Source organism: Eleginops maclovinus, chromosome 7 (genome assembly GCF_036324505.1).
Source record: "Eleginops maclovinus isolate JMC-PN-2008 ecotype Puerto Natales chromosome 7, JC_Emac_rtc_rv5, whole genome shotgun sequence".
Lineage (NCBI taxonomy): Eukaryota > Metazoa > Chordata > Actinopteri > Perciformes > Eleginopidae > Eleginops > Eleginops maclovinus.
In genome coordinates, this window is record NC_086355.1 from 19,409,801 (window position 1) to 19,431,783 (window position 21,983).

At 38.6% G+C, this 21,983-nt stretch overlaps 1 protein-coding gene across 3 annotated transcripts in view; it reads left to right on the plus strand.

Moving 5' to 3' along the window:
• adarb1b (adenosine deaminase RNA specific B1b) overlaps nucleotides 1-21,983 on the plus strand; it is a 125,524-nt gene that overhangs the window by 31,596 nt on the left and 71,945 nt on the right. For all 3 annotated transcript variants that reach the window (XM_063888199.1, XM_063888196.1, XM_063888197.1), the window contains exon 2: nucleotides 14,201-14,276. The gene's annotated coding sequence lies outside the window, so the exon portion shown is untranslated. The remainder of the gene's footprint in view (nucleotides 1-14,200; nucleotides 14,277-21,983) is intronic.

A 21,983-nucleotide genomic window follows, 5' to 3' on the forward strand; every position in this document is an offset into this window, starting at 1 on the left:
ACTTGATTCCCCACAGCCTATTGTTACACATGTCCTTTCATGCTGAGAGCAGATATGCTGTTGGAGCTACAAATTGGAGTTCTATACGTAATTGGCTCCTAGCTAAGGGTTTACAGTGCTTTTCACCAATTGATATTAATTGATTCAATCGCCTTATTTATGTTTACACTCAAGGCACTACATGTTGTTGGTTAGTTAGTAATTCTGATTGAGTGCTTGTCCCCATGTGACACCCCGACAGCTGGGGAACATGCCTCGGTTATGGTTGTTGGACATGGCTGACAAGAAGCGATTGGCGTGGCAGTTGTGCGTTTGTACTCCGAGGGCTCAGTCACTTGAGGTTTCACTTGCCTCTCTTATCCTTGCCACCATTCTGGTACAACAACTTTCAACTTTCAGTTGAAGGTCATAGTGTTGTAGAGCTGTTGCATTTTCTTTTTCAAGTCATATGATGATTTTTACACAGTGTTGCTTTGTTTGGACGTGTTATCCTATTACTGCGTTTTACTTGCATCATTATGTCCTAAGCTATTGAATTATCTTATTTAGGGCTGCAAAAATTAAAGTTCTCTCGTAAATTGTAATCACGGTATCAGTCAGAATATTTTCAATCAGTTATTCTTTCCAATCAAGCAGCCTTCTTTGATATCTTTAGATTATTTTGAGGTTTAGTATGCTGCATTGGTTGAGGACTCTGTGACTTTTCTTTGCTATATACTACGCTGCAGCTATATGTCAATAAGGCCTTTTAAATCTCCAAAAACATGAGTGTATTGATCGTGTTTTATTTCAATACGTGGAAACTGATAATTTTCTGCCACTGTATCCTGGCAGTTTTACAATTATTTTAGTTTGCCTTAGGGTGTTCTCCATGGTTTTTCCATGTGTCACAAGTGATATCTCAGACATGGCTGACTGGAGTTTTAAAGCACTCAGAGAAATGATGCATTTTATCATTGCATGTGAGGGATTTACAGATGCCTGTGGCCATAAAGGAGTAGGGTTTGAATTATTCGTATACCATGTGTATGGTCTTTTCCACCAACTCCATTCATACAGTAATGACCTTTTACTGTAGGGAGCCACTTAGTACAAATGAAGTCTATTTGAAGTCAGTATGATGTTTGTTTTAATCCAACAACGCATTGCTGACTGACCTTCATAACCTTGAGTTTCCCTTCTGATCTTGCGATTTTAACCACTTGTTATGTGCCTGCTTTACTTACAGTTGTTGCTCAATCTTTAACCAAACCTTGAAGAGATTAAATAATTAAAGGCAATACATTTTTAGCATTTTTATAGCCTATAGTTGGTAGTTATGTCACAAGCAACTTTTTTCCCATGCTGTTTTTTAGTTGCTTAAACAAACATGAATCTGGCAAAATGAAACAAACTGACAGTGTTATTCTCTGCATTACTAAATAATTGACATTGACTGCTTTGCAAAAGCTTTTTTTAGTTACAAAAACAGCCAGCAATTGTGCTCAGATGTTAGCTAGACGTTATGGCAGGAGATAAAAGTGGGTGCACACATGCTACATCAACCAAAACGAAGACAACAAACAAAAATGTGGCGGCTAGGGAGTGACTCCATGCTCACGACACAGGCATAAGGGGCTGCTCAACACAATTCAGACGAGGAAGGATGCAAAAAATTGGGGTAAGGGATCTAAAAATAAACCTTGGTGATGGCAGGAGATGCCTGCTTGTGTTTGCTCATAGCAGGGAAATACTTGCTAAACTGATTTGAGTCAGGATTTTATGAGACATAAATACCCTTTCTTTGGAAATACAATACTTCCTAAGCACTCTTCAAATTCAAAAAGCTCTATTGGCATGACCATAATGACATACAGCGTTCCACAATTCCTCTATATTTATATATAACATTTCTTTTACATCTTTGTCATTTAGCTGTCACGTTTAACCAAAGCAAATTACAAACACTGTAATATAGTAGACATGCCTACGGGAGTAAATTGGCGTAAAGAATCTTTATGTTCACTTCAATGCTGGGGATCTAACCACCTACCCTCTGATTGGTAGTAGACCAATTTCTCCCCTGAGCCACAGCATCCCCTTTTAATACTCTGCAACCATTTCGAAGTATATATTTAGAAAAAAAAGGGAGAATATTTTCTTTGAAAGGGAGATAATTGTTTTTTCAACATAGACCAATTTTTGTTCCATCTTAATTTTGAAAATATGGTCATTCCTTAACCCCGTAGTGTTCAGTCCTTACCCTGCAATGTGATTAAAAAAAGATACAAAAAACGAATCATATAGCTGGCTTATGATCTCTTTGGGATGAAGACTTCTAATTAAGCTGAATCCTAGGTAAGACGTCACTAAGGAAACACTTACTTGGATCCAGTACCTAGAATATAACACAATAGAAACAGTGGTGATTTAAATTAAAAGATTATATTGTTGTACAGCACTTTTAGAGACAGAATACAAGCACCAAGTCAGTTTAGAGAATGTCTTACAGCTTTTACTCTATCAAATTAAACATTCACTTGTGGCACTGGACATTTGGAAGTTTATGTACATTTTCTCTTAATCTAGTTCCATACAATTTCAACAACAAGGAAACATACTACTAGTTGGAAGACAAAGGTTATTCTCTATGAACTAAACAATCAAATCGAATGTGAAGCTTCAAAATGATTGTTTATACTGTTGGCAAAGATTCCTTCTAGGCTCGTTTTGCTTTGAAAAAGTAGGTGACATTCCCCTTAAAGCTATTGAATCATCAACACTCATAGCTGAATCACTGATGAGTACAGTATAGCGCATGGTTACAGATTATAATTCAGTTCTAAAATGGAATGGGTAGAGAAAAATCTTCCCTCCGCAGCTGCCGACTCTGATATCATGCCGCAAATGATACTGTTAAAAATGCACGAAGACACTCGCAGGGGCAAACACTTAAGCACTCGGAACAAGGAAAGCTTTCTCTGCTGTGTGAATGAGAAGCAATGGCTGAATGGCTGAGTGTGTCCTCTGTCTCTGTGAGGTCGGCGGCCCAGGGAAGATTAGGAGGAGGCACATCAAATGAATGAGAAAGGCGGAAAAAAGAAGGGGAGTAAAAAGCTGATGGCTCAGGAAAAACCTGCTGCATTACACTCGCTTTGAGGGAATTATCTCAGTGAGAATTCCACAGGGGTCTGAAAATGGACATGAGCGCACAAACATAAATTATCTCCATGCTTCAATCTCTTCTTGAATCTACATCAATCTGATCAGCTCCAATAATTTTGCAGTGGTTCCTCCTGGCTTCTGCTTCAACCCCTTTTAACCAGCATTTGCGCATTCACGTTTATTTTTGTAAATGCACTTCTGCATTATTCATGTTTTTCCACGGTTTCGCCTTTGGCATGCCTCAGTGGTGGCCTACATGCACAAGGTTATAATCTTTAGCTCCCACCTGCAAAACACTCAATCCTTTTTTTTATTTTGTATCCTGACACAACTGGGAATTTCTGTTAAAGCTGTTAACAATTATAAAGGCTCTGTTGTTGACTCAGCGTGAGACCAAATTAGCTTGTGTCACCAGTGCAGATGGCAAAGGAGTCAAAGGGTGGGGCCGGGTTGTAAATGAAAGCTTTTTGAAAATAGTAGTCCAGACACAATGCGTCACCGCAGCCAAGCAACATCACAGCGCCCTGCTCCTCCGCCCCTTACTGGTTTCCATATGTTCCATTGGCCCCATGCTTTATGCTGTAACACAACTCCCAGTTTTGCATGTAGAAGATATAAAAAAAAAAACGCAAACTGCCTCCAATTTTGTAACACATATTAACCATCAGACACTTGATTTGCCACATAAAGTTTTAAGAGCATGTAGTCTCAATTTTCATTCAAACTGAAATAAATCTTGACAAACTTAGGATGGATTGCCATCAAATTGGAACAAACTTTCCCTCTGCCCCCAATATCGCCACACATAATTACTAACACACACTTAATTGAATCAATTGTCATCACATTTTTTTAATCCACATTGATGCTCCTACTGGACTTCATCTAGCACCATCACTAGGTCAACATTTTAAGCAAATACGTGAAAAACTCGAAAAAATGAAATTTAAATCAGTTTACTGCTTTTTAGCAATGTTAACCATAGAGTGTTTGATGGTATAAAACGTTGTAAGAAAACAACTTCTACTTTTGGTTGGAATGGTCCAGGTTTTTACAGGCTTGAATAAATATGCTCATTACTACTCTGGTACTGTCAACATCTATATCTTTATTTGTTCTGTCACTTAAAACAAGTACAAAATAAATAAAATAAGCTTTGGCATTGCCAGATTGTTCCAGTTTAAAAAGAAAATATATAACACCAAACTACTCCCTCTACTCTGACGTTTGTGCTGACCTTTTCCTTTAGTCAACAGTTCAATCCAACCGATGCTCTCTGCATTTGGCTGCAACCCAAAGCTGAGCATTGACGATAAAAGTAACTACCGTGCATTTGTGATTTAGAATACTGAAGGCAATTCAAAGGAAAGGACGTGGGTGGAAGAGAAGGAAGAGTTCAACTCCTGGAGGTAGCTGAGGTCAGGTTCACAATAGAAGATTTCCGCAAACCTGCATCCTGTATGATCACATTAATCCATAATTGTTGAGCCTTAATTTAGAAATGCATACAGCTCTGCAATTAGGATGTATAGGGGAAGAAAAATGAGGAGTAAAAAGAGGTTCTTATATTTTGCACATTCCTTGACTGTATTATTTCTCTCAGAGGTAAGCCCACTTCTTCAACACAAAGTACACCACAAATATCTAGCCTGAGGAACTAAGTCCAATGCTGTCAAACAGCATTACAAAGCAGCATGTTGGCCTGTCATAGCGACATCAGTAATGTATACTCTAGAGGGATTTGTCATCTAAAAAAGTGATGACAATGAAAGTCTCCAATGAAATGTTTCCAATAAAAGCCACTCTAAAGGGATTTTTATTTAAAGTCCGTAAATCTCTGTCATCCATAAAAGGTTCTTGTCGTACATATGATTCAAGCTTTTACTTGTTAACTTGGTTCAAGTGAATTAGCTTCCTGGTAGTCTTCATTATATGTGAATGTTTGCTTGGACACTAATAGATTGAACCCAGATTTAAAACCTGATTTGTCTGTTTTATATTTAGTTTAAGTCGAGACCTCATTTGTCTGTGTTTACACGTTGTACCGATGCAGGAAGAGCGAGTGCTAAACCCTCCAGGCTGCAGAGGATGCTAGCTAACTGAACACATCTGTTTCACTTGCCAAGTGTATACCAAGATAATCAGAAACTTGTTAACTTTTAGCTAAAACACATTTCTAAATGGATATTTGAAAGTGGCCTGCTTTTGTTTTTGTGTTATAGAGTTGTGTTACCCAGCTGCTAGCCCATGGGTTGTACAGTAGTTAGCAAAAGAGCTCCAGGGATGGAAAAATACAGAGGCTCATAGAGCTTTTTGTTCCTGACTGGATCATTTCTCCTGTAGGATTGTGTGGAAATGCCTGATCCCCAGAGAATGAACCATACTGACTTTTAAATCTAGAGATTGCCATCAGGTCAACAGTTTTACTTATTTACTGAAATATCTCACAGTTTACTGATGGATTATCATGAAATGTCGTGCAAATATTCAATGTCCACTGAGGATCATTTATAATCCACTGCGATTGTCCCTTACATCAGGGTGGAAGTCAAGCTGTACCTTTTGCTAATTAGCACATCTTAGCATGCTAATATGCTACAATAAGAGGAGGACCATGGTTAACGTACACCTGCTTATATTCAGCAGATTAGCACTGTTTATTAGCATGGTGACTGTTAAATCAGTTTTAGCCTACTTTGTGCTGATTAGCAAATGTTAGCATGCTCATATGCTACAATAGGATGACCATTGTAGACCTCACACCTGCTGAACATCACCATGTCAGCCTTATTTTTATATATTTGTCAGCACATGGAAATTAGCATTTAGCTGAAGGCTCTGCTGTGCTAAAGCACACTGGAAACATTGATAATGACGATGATTATAGTTTTAATTAACTACCATTGTCACCATCACATTAATGTGACTGAAATGGTAACAGCAGCTAGTGTAAAACCCATGTATATTTTGAATAATCTATTTTATGATGTATAGCATGACCTAAATCACCACTGTTACGCACACGTTATGTACACATCTTTTACATCAAATCATGTGCAGAATCTATAACTCGGTTAAATGATGCAGTGATGCAGTGCAGGTCTTAGGGGTCACTAATTCATCTGGAGTGGAGTGTGTGTGTGTGTGTGTGTGTGTGTGTGTGTGTGTGTGTGTGTGTGTGTGTGTGTGTGTGTGTGTGTGTGTGTGTGTGTGTCGGTATACAGTACAGTATATCTGTGTGTATTAGTATTTGCTCACTGTTGCCTAAAGTTATGCATACAGTCATGGCTCACATAAATAAAAAAACAGGCAAACCACAGCATATGCTAATGATAGCAGATAGATAAGCTAAATGCATGGGGCTTATACAAGCCATCAATAGTCATTTACACGTACACACAGATAGACACACACACCCACAGTTTTGCCCAAGGTGACACCCAGGGATCACAATGCATGTGATAGAGCCAGTCAACCAAGAGTGACCTCTTTTAATGCAGCCGCTGTTTGGTCCCCTGCTAATGAGTGGTTGTGACTCATAATCTATACTGTGTACTGAAGCCTGAGGGTTAATCAGCCCGATCGTGCGTCTGTGCGTTTTTGTGTGTACAGTATGTGTAGCCTGTGTCAGACAGAGACATGCAAAGTGGCTCTCAGACTTAATTTGTCTTGATGGGGTGACAATTATTTATGAAGCCTCACACACACACACACCATTTAGCCTTTTGTAGTGATGTCAAGAGTTGCTCTTATAATATTGACGTTTACCAAGAGGTGTAGTAAACAGTAGCGATGTGAAAAGCAGCTCTGCTGTTATTATAGTTGTGACAATATCCTACTTTAATTGTATATATTTTTTTCCACCAACGTGTCATTTTTTAGTTGTATGGTTTAGTTCATTTTAAAGCTCTCATGTGTAACTTTTGCTGGTCTGTGGCCAAAAGTGGAATTAACAGGAGAATGATCAATTCAAAAGCGTAATTTTAAAGAGGCCCTTATCCCTGTCCTGTAGTGTGTCATATAGGTTTTTGTGCATGTAAATGGTCTGCAAAAGCTAAAATCCCAAAGTTCCTTCGAGAGGGAGAGTTTCTCTCCCACTTAGTTCCCTCCTGCCTGAAATGCCTCCATTGTATTCCTTTGTTTACTTGATCAACAAAGTGACATCACGTAGTCACACATCTATTGGCTTGAACTCCAACACATTGTACATGGGGCTGAAGGGCGGGACCTCTCTAAGTGGTCAAGCAATCACGACAGATTTAACCAATCCGAGCAGACTCGGATCTCGTTTCAGACAGAGGGTGAAAAGAACTTACAGAATGTTGACATGACACAGAAGAGGCACAAAATACAAATATGAACCTGAACATTTGCATAATATTTATTTTTAAGTAGCAACAATTATCAAGGCTCAGTAGCTTAGGTTCAGAGAACAAATCAAATTGCCAAACTTCATATTAAATTAGCCACTATTAGCTACTGGTCAGACCAATCCAAGCCGATAAAGGGGCAAGTACCTTTAAAACTCAGAGAATTATCAAAAAGCAAAACAAAATTAAAAAAGGCTTTTCTCGTGTGACTTTTACTCCTTAAGAAAAACTGTATTTTTGTGTTTTTTTTAACCTATAAATCACTAAAATTGTTTATAGAGCATCAGCCTTTTTTGAATGGCAATGCTGAACCGATTTAACTTTACGTACTATAGTCTAAGGGGTTTAAGTCAAGCATCAGCTGAAACTGAACCTTCTGCAGCTCCTTGTGGGGGTTGGGCTGAGACGTGTCTTTTGCTGCCTTGTGTGCTGGCAAGACGCACCAAGCTGTCAACGGAGGTGTCAAACCAGTCAAATGTTTTTTGGAGCAAGCAAGAAAAAGCAGATGGGTAGGGGAAAAAAGAAAGGATGTGGGGTAGACAGTCGGAAAGGAGAGAGAAATAAGATCGGAGTGCTTACTGCGTTGAATACAGAAAAAAAAGTGCTTAAAGTTTATAATCCTTCATTTGGTTTATTCTGATTCCAGTTGAAAAATACTTAGCGTTATCATTTTCCTTATGTCTCTTACTACATCACACTTCAAACAAGTGTTGCATTCATGTTACATTTTGAAATAAACAGGGCAGCTTTTTAGTACCTCTGATACATTTATCTTATTACCCAGAAAATGTTTGCTGACCAAACACCCGTTCTTCTTTGCTGTACAATTCACATTCACACAGCCACTCCCGTTTATAGCTTTCTGATATTGGCCACTGAGCAGCTCAATTGGATTGACTCGATGTTAATTCCCCGAAGATACCTTCCCAGCAGCATTTTAGTAAGCAGGAGTGAGTCATCCTCCTCTCTCTTTCTCAAACCTCCCAAGTATGTGACTTTCATCCTAATCCCCGACTTCAGATATCAGAAGTGAACGCTGTTTGGCAGCCAACAGGCCCAAAAAGCCATTTACTGTCACACAATCTGCATAATGATGCCGACGATCGTGCTAAAGTTTGTTGCAACAATATATCTCCATTTCAGAATCAGTATAAGTATCTCAATGTAGTTTGAGAGAGATTTAAAAAGGTGAACTGTAGTTAAAACATTAAACCTGTGATCACAATCATTTGTTAAACGGTTGGTAATAACTGTCAGGGTTACTGAGAGGTCACTGCAAGAGGTCATGTAAAATTAAAGGAGTTTAACACTTGCCAACTGCCACTGTCATACATCATTGATTGTAATTGAAGGCTGCTTTTTGTTTACGCGTGCGCTTCATGACTCACTTGATCGCACCATCTGTTTGGGAGGACTTCCAGTGTTTAGTGAAGGTCACTGGGGTGTTAAGAATCGCTGATGCAACAGGACACTTCAAACGAGGGATAAACAAAAAGAGCTAGGCTTGACAGAGCATCTCAGTTAGTTCTTGATTTACCCAAACGTGTAAAGAGTCCTTAAAGCCTTTTTGGATTTCCGTTACTTTCATCTTTAAGTCAGTTTTTGGTAAAAGTCCTTGAATGAGGTCTGTGGTAACAAAAGCTTAAGAGATGTTCAGTAAATACGTACTTCAATACATGTCTTGAAAAAAAGGAAATTGCTAACATGTGATAAAATAAGAATACAGATGTTGTGGGCGACCTTAAACATCACGCCATAGGAAACTTGTCTCCTCTAGCTTAGTCAGTGGTTCATTTTGTTTATAACATGTTTGATTAAATTCACCCAAAAATGATTTAAGGGTCCATTTGTTTGAGCCCTAGTAGCTCAGACTTCAGGGACCTGGCTTAGGAACACAAAGGGTCGCCTGCTCAAGTCCCAGAGTTGAACGGAGAGGGACTGGTACTTTGAGAGGGGAGCACTTTGGAAGAACCTGCCCTACCACAAAGGGTTAATTTTTTCACTGTGTGTATGGTGCTTTGTACACGTACGTGACGATTTAAGAGGAATTCACTCACCTCCATTTCCATAGTTCAGATTATCGTACTGAATAAAACATCCAAACACCAAAAATGTTTGTTTGCCACAGAGCTGTTATTCCGCAATAATCCAAAATCAGATGGTAAAACCTATTGGCTTTTAATTAAGACCCAATAGGTTTGATTTGTATTTGATACCAACTCCAGAGATGGCCTTAAATAAGAATGTCAACCATGAAACACTCATGGTTGACATGTTTTCTAGCAGTTTATCAGTTGCTTTTCCTGCTGTTGAAAGTCTGTGGGGATCTGGACATGTTCTTGGAGCAGTTCTATTTTTGTACTCTCTATTAACATAATAGTCCTAACTAATGTTCTTGCTGTTTGAACTTCAAGAATCTCACCCACAAAAAGAGGAGAAAACACATTTAGGTACATATGAATGAGATAATGCTTCAGGGACCTACTTCAAGTTTTCCTTCACTGAATCGGACTGTCAAAATGACCGTCAGTAGGGAGGAGTGTAGCGTTGACTGCATTTTTATCAGGTCAGTCTTCAAACTTTTCTCTAAATATGAAACTTATGCGGTCTCAGTAAAATAATATTGTTGTGTTTTTCTCTCAAGCTTAACCATAGTCTGAGGACGTGTAATGAACCCATAGATATTTCAGTTTTGTTCGGTAACTGGCCGCACAACATCTTTCCTTCTACCCAAGAACTGCAAACACAGATCATTAAATACTGTTTCGGGGTTTCTGCCCCTGGTAAATTTAAAAGCAAAAATGCAAGTGACCTCTTTACACTCTCTGGAAAACGGAGTTAATTGCACAGAGGAAAGAGGTCAGATTAGCTTATGGCAGGCTTCATTAACAGCAGCCCGCACTCCAAAAAATACATTTTGTCTTCATGTTGCACAAATTCCGAAGCAGCATGACGTGCAAAACTCATTTAAGAAACTGCAACCAAAGCGTTTTCCGTTCCCTGATTCATTAACATTAAAGTGCTAACCGGTCTTTAATGTATCATGATTGACATCTGTCACGTTTGGCTGCTCGTGTGGAAGTGAAGCGGTAGTTAGTGAGAATGCCGAGTTGGGCCAAAAAGCACTGATTCTGGACATGTAAAACCCGCAGCTGCTAAGGGTTTTGTAACAGACCGAGCAACACAGTAAGAATGACTGTCTGGATGAACCCCTAATGCAGACGCTTCGCAAGCAAGGGTCATTACTGGGGGATGCAAGCCATTCCCCTCTGTCTTAGCTAAATTGTTCAGGGTTGTAATGACATTTCACCTTGTTACAGGGCTGTTTTCAATGCAGATGCTGCTAAGTTTAAGAGGAAGCGGCATCTGTTGTCACCACTAGCATCTTGGATTTGTTCTTGATACTCAGTGGATAAGGCAAGGGAGAATCCCCAGAGCAAATGTTGCGGCTAAATGTTCTTAAAACTCCAATTGATGCATTCACTACTAAATAAACTGTAATACCCTTGGAGGATAGGCTGCACAATAGTTAGCGTAGCCTGCTCTCTTCTTCTCTTGCATTACTTGGTCACAGGGCATGAGGGAGGATAAAAACCCAAGGTGAGTCATGGCAACTCACAGCTGACTTATGTAACAAATCTCACATTCTAATAATAAGAACAAACAAACACATGCACATGCAATACCCAGAGACATTGCGAACTTTGTTTTTTTTTGGGGTTCATAGCATTGCCGCATTTAGCTCACATGGAGGCATAGCACTGGTACGGAAGAGGATTAGGGCCACACGTGAAGTTTTGATTTAAATTTTTTTGCTGATAAAAAAAAAGTCAGTATTCTGAGAATAAAGTCAGAACTAAAAAAATAACACTATTACTCAGATGTCAATACAACTGTCACGTTGCCCTAATCCTCTACTGTAAACAGGAACATTATTATTTAAAAAAAGAATTTGAAATGTGCTACATGCTGTGTGGGTTAAGTAAATGGAAAAATGTTTATGTAAACAATAATTATTTTCATTTTATTTATATCTAATAATATACGTTTTATTAACGAGAGGCTGTCAAGGACAATCCTTACACATTTGTATTTTGGTACACACAGTGTGTTTCCAAGGCTGTCCATTTATAAAACCCTTTTTTGTATATTACATCAAAGCTTGTGGGTAAGGTAGAGTCTTGGTCTGTTAAATCTCCTAAAACTAGTGAAAATGTATGTCCCAGTTTTTCGAATTCTTTGTTTTGTCAGTCTGAAACCCAAATAAATAAATAAATCTCTACAAATTAGAGAAAAACATGACAGTTTCATATTTGAGCAAAATGAAAAACAGTGTGTTCTGCCATTACTGCATGAATAATTACCTTATCGTAGGCATAACATGAAGCTTTCTGCAGGGGTGGTGTTTATTCATGAAATTTGAATATTAACCCACCAGCCTTCGCAGTGTGCAATGTTTGCTCGAAGATGTAATGCTAATATGCTTTTGGTCCCTGTTTCACATTAAAACCATGTATGCTTATTGACATGCACATGCACACATTGCATGGCAAAATATGTAAATGTAGGCAAACTTTTGGAAGGTGACCCCAGTGCAAAATAATTTTGAAGCTGCTCAGAGAGGTGTACGGCACCTTGGTGGATGTCTTGAATACAGATGATGGAGACAAACACACACACACACACACACACACACACACACACACACACACACACACACACACACACACACACACACACACACACACACACACACACACACACACACACACACACACGAAAATTGGAGTATGCGGTAGAGGGAGGGTGTCTTTTTTACAGTTGCCCATATGCCCAAGCAGATACCATATGGTCTGCAGCACTCACCCGCTAGCCTTTTTTTTTTCTTTCAATGGACATGCCAACTGTTTTTAGCAAGAACCTGCTCTAGAGTTTATGTAATGACCTTAAATAATTTCTTATCTGTTTGATGCAATTTGATTTTTAAAACAGAGAGGTTCAGAGCTTTTCCTGTCAGTGTTTTTTGAGTAAGCTATTGGTTTGATTCGTGAAATAAGGTCTATGGTTAACACAACCTAACAAGTTTTTCAATTTTGTTATCAACATAAAATACAAGTATACAAATCCCAATTGTGAATGGAAGAAGCCATTTCTTAAAAATGGCAGGTTGCTAAAAAGTGTCTAAAGGGGACTACTTAACTTTTTCACACCAAACCTTAGCCGCTTTATGCTGAAAAATAGTATCTTTCCAATGCTATCCATTTATAAAAACCTTTAACAAAAAAAGCTGAGACTCATGGGTAAGGTACAGTCTATAAAATGTCAGCAAAAAGTGAAAACATGTCCTTCCTAATTGTCAAAGTCCAAGGGCCCAGTAGTCCAAAAAGCCAAATAATTTTTTAATTTTAATACAAAACTTTTGTTAAATTGTTAATGCTGAACAAAAGGTTGGGATACAGAATCTTTCCAAGGCCTTCAATTTTATAAATGAAGGCCTGGAAAGATTCTGATTCTTGTTTTGTTAAACAAATCTTATCTCTGGAATATTCCAAAATCCAATGCAAAAATCCCATTTCTTTTTACAGAGGAAGCCATTGAAGTTGAGCACTGCACCACTCTACATAATAATACTGGTCCTCCATTGCTCATGTAATGACAACGTGTCAGCATTAAATGTGCTACTGTTGCAACTATTCCGACGCCTGACATTGTGTTTGTTGCCTTTTCCGTTTGCCACTATTGAATGGTAATTGTTGTCTGTTTGCTTGGGCAGTGTTAAACAAGTAAATTGATTTAGATTAATCTGGAAAGCCTTCTACTATGGTTCAATCCATACTAAACCTTCTCAAGTCCCTTTTTTTTCCTTCTTCCTTTCTCCATCCGTGCTTCTGTTCCAGTGGAATCACAATCACTAATGTGATTGGACACTGGGGCTGCGTGTGCTCCTTTTCCCCACACCCCTTTGGATGTGTTGGTTGTTTACTGCCACTCTGTTTTAAGTGCAGTTTTTTGTGGTGGTATTGATGTGTTTGAGGCTGCTTTGAGTCAAGTTGCTCGGGGCGGGGTCAGGAGGGTGTTGGCCTGCGGTTTCTTCTTCTGTAGTGGTGACGTCCTACCGACTGCCTGCAGAAACTCTTGGCCTTGATTCTTTTCATCGCTGCTTCTGGTTGAATGTGCCCAATCTCTTCAAAAAAGTAATATGCCAGCTCTATTTAAGAAATCAAAGTACTATTAATAATGAAAATAACATTTAAAGCTTAAAGCTTTTTCCAGTTCCTCTGAGTTGTCTTTCTGAGACCAGCAGGGTTGTTAGGAAATAGGTCAAAACAAAGATGGAGACGCCTTATTAAATACATTTAATTTTTGCCCCGAATTCCATGTTTTGTGTTTTTAATATCCTTAATTCTGTGTTTAAAGATACAGGCATCTTTCGACACCAGGAAAATAATAATAAGAAAAACGCAAATTGTATAAATTCAATCCATTTTGAGAATTCAACAACATTTATCTAAGTGTTAGAGTTTATTACATTTCTAAAATGTCACAGTTCTATCTGTTTTTTCAGAATCACTCTAAATCAAACTCCCATTCGTGAATGTATCTTTATGTGAAGTGAAGTTTATTTTAAAAAGCTTGTTTGAACTAGTCAAAAATACTTATATTAAGTATCTCCTTTTTTCTTGCAGGAGTGGTGTGTTTCATTTGTGGATTGCAAAGGATTGGCAGATACAACAGCTTCCCCCTTGACTGCTCAGTGGAACGGTGAGTTCAGAACTGTCAGGCATTGAGTTGCCACTCATACACAATGTTAAGAGCAGGTGCAGCAGGGTGGGTGGTGTTCCTAGAAGACCAATATTGCAGACAAATCACAAGATGGACACAATTCTGGGAATATGCAAGATGGATAAAAACAGGGATCCAACCAAGATATAAGGGTTATCTGTCCTGGCTGTCTTATCCAAATCATATACAAATATGAACATTTGATAGACATTTTACCATGTAATAGGTCAAATGTGTTCTATTAAATTGTCAAATCAATCAAATCATTTGAACTGGTAGTAATGGGAGACTGCAGTGTGCATGCAGAGGTGGGCTATTGTACTGAATTCTAATTACACATTTTGCTAGTCATCAATATGTGTAATGGAAAAGTAAGCTGCTGAATGCATTAACAATTTGAATGATAAGGCATACTTTTAACCAAAACATGCCTTCAGACCTTTAGTATATCCCTTTCCCCCCGTTCACTATTAAAAAGCTACGATTTTCATATTAAAATTGACCTTAACTCGCCCTTGGAAATCTGTCTGGAATTTTCCAACCCTTTGCAGCCCTACAACATATTTGTGGGAGTCTGTTAGAAGGGACATTGCTGCAGATATACCGTCCACACTTGACAGCAAGACAACCCTTCCCTGGTGTTCCACCCTGATAACCGAATCCAGTCAACTGAGAGCCATTTGGTATCTTGTATGTAAAACACAGAACCGTATTGTTCCAGATCTGCAGTGTACTGACTACATGACTCTTTCAACCCTTGACTTACTCCAGTGACAGATGAGCCAAATGAGGAGTGAAGTTACAAACCACTCAGAAATGAAGAGGGTTCAAATTCAGTACGAGACTGAGTTCATAAACAGTGGTGAAAAGCATACAAGCACCTGATGCCAACTTGCACCGCCCTGGGTATTCACCTTTACATAGAAGTGGATATTTGCAGTTATTTTTGTTTGGCTGAGGACAATTCATATCTCTGTTCCTGTGTAGCTATTTTTAAATTGGCGCAAATATCAGGGGATCTCTTTCCTCTGTCTTTTTCCGCCGCTCTTTGCCTGTCTCTTCGGTTATCCACGTCCGATTGAATTTCAATGCCTTGCTCTGCCATGTGAGGATGATTAATTAAGGGCTTAGAAATTCATTTATGTATGGTGCATACAGTATGTCCCTTTGTCCTTGCATTTTGTGGTGAATCATTCTGATGAATAAGTACTGCTTGGACTGTGAAATGATTGTATAATGTCCTCTGTGGCTCTAGAGGAGCTTTCTTAAGTCATGAATGTTGTAGTGACATCATCCGGTAGAACTCAGTTTGGGCTTGAGATTAAACCATTATAGCTTTCGTTGATGTTTTTTTAAAGTTTGAAAGACGTTGTTGTTTTCTGATAGGGGTCTAGTCTAGCTATGTAAGATATGGAGTTGCATTATAGGAAGTGTAAGGTCCAGTTACTTGGAGCTTGAGTTAGGGTTACTATACTTATATATATATATATATATATATATTTGCCTCTTCTACATATAGCAATATGGAGTATTGAATATCCAGATTTTCTTTTTTACAAATATCTCTATCGATAAATTACGAACATTTTGTTGATTATTGGTCTCATAATAAAAAAGCTTACATGGGATTTTTTAAATAGTAAAGCGGATATATACTAATGTAGGAAATGTAGATATCAAATGAAAATCACACCACTTTGCTGTAATGCAGCCTTTAAAAAACAGGAAAACCAACAGTTCTCATGATATAACGATATTCAAAATCCAAGACAATATCCACTCTTACGACATCAATATAATATCGAAGTATATCTTAGTTCTGCTTCTACGTAAACGTTGACTATTACAGAACTGCCCCACTCAACCCCCCGAGTATCACTTAAGATCTCACATTTCTATTTTTCCTCAAACATTTTACGAAAGCAAAGAGCAGTTATTGTTCATAGAGAGCTTGGGACAACTCAGACAATGCTGGCGTTATTGACAAGAAGAGACATTTATCGCCCTTATTGCACTCCTCTTTAACAGTTTCCATTTTCCTGCTGGGCGCTTTGGGGTAGGAACTGTAGAGAAGAAAAGGAATCCCGCCTGGAGATGATTCGGTTCACCACGGGTTTCTACACGGGGTCTGTGCCTAGTGGCGCTCAGGTGACGACTCCACGCCGTCATTGTTAGGCCTTTCTCTCGCAGGGTCAAGGTGGAGAAAAAATATAAAAAAGCATAAAGCAGTGTTGTCAGCAATGCCTGTCTCTTCAACGTGCTGGCTCCCTCATCTTCCAGACACCCTTAAACCACAGACAGCATGCATGACCGCCGTTAGCTTCTGTATCGGCCCCAAACTCACATTACAAACATTTTTGCACTTGCACTAGAGCTTTTTATGCTACATTTTGAGCTGATGGTTTTTTCTCTGGGTGCATATTTATGGAAGTCGTTTGTTTAGTGTAGCTCTTGTGGTTTGATAGCAACACATGGCCTCCTGCGTCAACCTTACGTCCATTATTGTAATGAATATTTACTGTAGCGTTGGCAACACTCACCCAGCTTAAGTGTGCTATGTTATGTAGTAGAGTGAGGCATTTGGCAAGCTTGAGACTGCACTCTTGCTTTATATTCTATTAAGAAAAGGCTAATTTTTTTCACATTTTCCATTAAAAATAATTTGGCCACTATGAAAACCTGGACAGTCATGGGAAGTTTTTGATAAGAAACAAAGAAAAAAAGCCAGTCTCTGCAGGAAATTTAAACCATCCTCTTTAAAAATCCACTGTAAAACCGCTTTTGGAAATGTGCACACCCCTAAGCACACTTTGCTTGGCCCTATTGTTGCGGGTTGCATTGATGTCTACGATACATCAGTTGATACAGTGTCAGGTCCTCTCTGACTGATGGAAGATGAGAGCCGTGTGCAATAATAACACACCTTATTTCATCTTTTTTTTTTCTCTTGTTGCTGCTTCAAAGGAGGCTGCCTCGATGATTTAATCTTTATACCAGCAGGAACTAGGCCAGCAATATTTCATCGGTGTCATGAGCACACAGTTTTTTTTGTGCATCTAAGCAGTTGAAAAATGAAATGGGAACTGCTGGAAGGCTGACCTTTGGTCCCACAGTTGGGATCTATAATTCAGGATTGTGCGTTGGAGTGTCACAAAAACCTGAGTGAATGGCTTGTTTGCCACTGTATGTCGCTGAAAAAACCAAGAAGATAGTAGTGTATTTAAAGTATTTCTGTCTGCACATCGACACAAACACAGTCTGTATTAACCATATGTGTCGCTACACGTATTATTAACCTAAATACTAAGGTCTATGCTAAATCCGTAGCAACTAGGGGCATTCCTGAAATTCTTCCGTCTCTTACTTTGGATCAAGCATTTCAAGCTGAGGCCTTTTATAAAATGCTGCAGCAGAGCAATCCTTACCTTCGGCATTTAATGCCTAAACAACCCCTCTAGACTGTTGTATAGAGGTTTTTAGGGAAATTTGATAGCAACCTTCCTGGACTGACCTACAATAGTAAAGGACCTTTACTATTCCTCATCAAATTGCTTTTGATTATCATAATGAAGCCTTTATTAAGCTTTAGCCACCCAACATGATTAAAATAATGAAATCATTTAAGTAACTAATGATATTGCCCCCTGAATCCCTTTTTAAAAAACTCCAATTAATCATTACCTACAACTAAATGTCCCACACTAATGGTTTCCAATTATGGACACCATGGGCCCATTTCAGAAAATATCAACAGTCTATTTTTTTTACATTTTGACCAATCAGCACCAGTATAAGTATGCTTATATAGCTAATACCCTTCTCTGTTAGTATGAACCCATTGATGGACAACCATCACTGGATTGAATGTTTCTCAAGTGAGTTTTAGAACTATACAGAGTCTTTTTCATGATTTTGAAGCATATGTATTTATTTGTGATGGACAAAGTCACTTGGAAAACAAGTGAATCTAGAAATACGTTGATCTTGCTTCAGTTGCTTCTGCGTTCATTAACAAGTTCAGAAGAAGTATATTTTGGACCCAAATTGGTTTAATCATGCACTAAAGGTTTCAAAGCCAACCCCCCAAAAAACATGTTACATAACATCGACATGCACCTGCCCCTTTCACCTCACGCATTAACTTTTTGCCCCCCCCCCCCCCCCTAAAACACTTCTGCCATTGAACAGATGTAACAGATGTTCGTGCTTTTAGGTTCTCAAATCAGAAACAGAAAGCAAGCGTTGTGTCCATTTGTTAAACTGGCGTAGGCAATTGGTAAACTCTTGAAAATGTTCAAAAGAGTCTGAGCAATCCCAGGAAGCTAAGAACCAAGATGGAGCTGTGTTAAAACGTTGAGCTGTTGCAGCTTGAAATCCAAGAAAACAAAATATTCAGGGTTTAAATGTGAAAATGGCAGATGTGTGTAGAAAGTATACATGCCTTATTTTAACTTCTGTTTTAAAATTCCTTCTTACATCCATCCTCTCTTGTCATATTGGCATCCCCTTTAAAACACCCCCCTCTAATCTTTGCTTTTGGCAATCTGCTGATTTTTGTCTCTCTTGACGAGCGCAGTCATGATCTAAAAATCGACACCAGCAATCTAAAGGATCTTAATATAGATATTATGCTTTAATAGAATCATGTTCCTGTAGTTTGGCTTCACTCTTCAAATGCGTAAACACCATATGTTCTGTATGATCCAGTAGCCAGAGTGCTTTAACACTGCATCACACTGATAATCATGTATTTATACGTGAAGAATCCATCTGGAGAGTACCTGCGTTCTTTCACACATGGCGCCCACACTCTGTTGATCTGTTTCTCACTTTCTCTCTAAGCTCTTTTGTTTTATCATTACTAACTGCCACTCGTACACTGGTCTCCATCCACCCATGCCTGGGAACAGACAGGGGATGGATGGATCCGGTATCAAAGCCCACATTTGTTTTGGAACCTGGAAGTGGAAGCGGTGACCAGATGTGAAAACAATGTAGTTGCTTAGGCGAAGCCGTCAGAGAGGGCTGCTATCACTGATAATGTAGATTCTACCCAGCAGAGTGAGTCTGTTTTGTATCTGGGTGACATCTGTTTTACACTGTACAAACTACAGATGGGACTTTGTGCATCTGGGTCACTGAGAGAATGTCATATTACTTCAGGGTTGGCAGGGTTGTGTTTACATATCTCTGCTATAATACAGTCCTGTGTACTTTGGGATAAAGGATGACCCTAGGTGTCATTATGAGCTGACATGTTGTGTAGGTAGTAGAGGTATGGGTATACATTTGTGACATTTTCATTATGTGACCTGATTGATACTAGATTTCCAGACCAAAGCCAATATTTAAACAGCTACTATTACTTGCATTGTTTTAAACATGAACAAGGTTATATTAGGAGTTTGGAGGGTGTTTTACCATTGTCTCTTCTAAAACCAGAACTGCAGTTAAATTACAACTTTCAGCAAAAGTGCAAGCAATTGATTTATGAACTCCCATGATTACTTTCATGTGAGCAACCTCTATAAAAACATATCTGCATGCAGAATCTGTAAGAAACGGGACACAGTTTGAGCATTGGACTACAGTTGTAAAGCTTAAATAGCACTTAGCAGACCAAGTAGGTGCATCTACCCCACAGATATTACACTGTATTTATAGTGATGAAAAATATATCTGTGGTTATATAAGTGGTTTACACAACTGTCAGCTAACAGCTTCCACGTTTTAACCACAGCTGACTGTCACTTTCACCATTTTAATAGACAAACAGCATCTTGGCTGTTCTTCGTGTTTGCATGCTCTCTGCCTGTCAATATCTGTACTCGGTTATCTATAAAGTTCCAGCATGTGGATCAAATTGCTTGTGATTGCGAGCTGTAATTTCAATTTGTGAGAAACAACATTAAGGTATAAAGAGGTACTGGATCAGATATATTAAAGGACAATGATACCACACATGCATACATACAGTATATTCACATTTCCACTTCAAACAGAACATGTTGAAGCCAATCAACACCGACCTGGCAACATTATTCCAGATGAGCCTACCTCAGATCAGATCTGATCCGACACAAGTAGAACATTAATTACACTCATTCCCAAGAAGTGCCCTCTCTTTTCACGGAATATAAACAAACAGAATGAAAAATGTCTTATTACCTTCATACAGATAATCCAAACCTTTTCTGACAGTTTGTCACCGTCAGATTGACATCAACTCTAGTTCTTTGTGTCTAGTCTTTTCCTCCACTTGACACTTACTCAAATTTAATATAAATCAAATCCAAAACAAAGAAGGAAACTGACAAAAATGTGCATTGCATGTCACCTAAAATACAAACTTAGGAAAATTCTTTCTTTGGATTCAGTGTTTTTTATCTTTGACATCAACCTTTGCATTGTTAGAAACATGAAGTTAATTGACATTTCCTTAGGTCTCCGAATAGACAATCCGGAAAGATAAGAATAAAATATAACTGCAATATGCTGCCAATGCCTGCAATGTAGACTGTTTTTTTATTCAACACTGGGACCTACTGCTTGTTGAAGCAAATACAAAGTCGGGTTTCGATGAAGCCCAGCCAGATATTGGAAGATGACTACGTAGTTTTGACTGTAGTCACAAGCCACGCTGGTATTTTGGAAAGCAATCCATTCCTTGAGGCTGTGTTAAATTCTAAGAATATAAGCATTGTAATATTAATAAAAGCAATTTAGCAGACACAATGGCCTGCAGACAACCACGATAGCTACTTACACACATCCTCATACTTTGCCCCACTAATCAGCCACCATACCGTGTCAAATCAGATTGTTTTGGTCTGAACCAATTTTCCTTACAACCTCACCACGGTTGCCACCATTACTGAATCCCCTATAAAACCTTGCAGGAGAGAAAGGCTGTGATTTGATCTCCCTCACCTTGATCAGATTACACACTGGAATTAGTATAATTACAGCTGTCGCTGATTAATGGGAACGCTATAATTAGCACTCTGGGTATAGCGAAAGTGTGGCGCGGTAGACAAAGATAGAATGCATTTGTTGAATTGTGCGTGTACAACTCTTTGGTATGTAAATGATAGTGTTTAAAAGCAGAAGTAGATTAATTGCTTTCAAAGTGGAGTTGGCTCAGGCCTAGAAAATAATAATACTCAACTCATCATCCTTAAGATCCTTAGAGAGTCGATGTGTGAACATCAGAAGAAGTTGAGTGGCCTACGCAGAGTGAAAGAGCTGAAATAATTGTATTTCATTAACAGTATTCAAATGTTACACAGGCTAATGTAACTCACATTGATACTTTGACTTAAGTTTTCATCAATGTGCAATAACTTCCATGTCAATCTCATTAACCTCTGGTGCCTACCTACCAAATCAATCATCACCCATTAACATCAGCAGTACTCATCGTGATTTTCAAAATGGATTTTTTTTTTGCTCCAGTTAGCTGGAAATGAATGAAGGGCAAAGTTACCACTTGGACATGATACTTGTGATTGTTGCTTTGTTTTTAAGAAGATGAAAAACAACATTTATTATTGCGGAAAGGATGTGTGGAACTACAGTGTAGCAGGTAAATGCTTGTGTCAACACGCAAAAACGGTAGGGATTTTGTCCTCCAATAGAAGCAATAATAATAAAAACAAAGTACAGTAAGAATAGTGCACTGCAAAC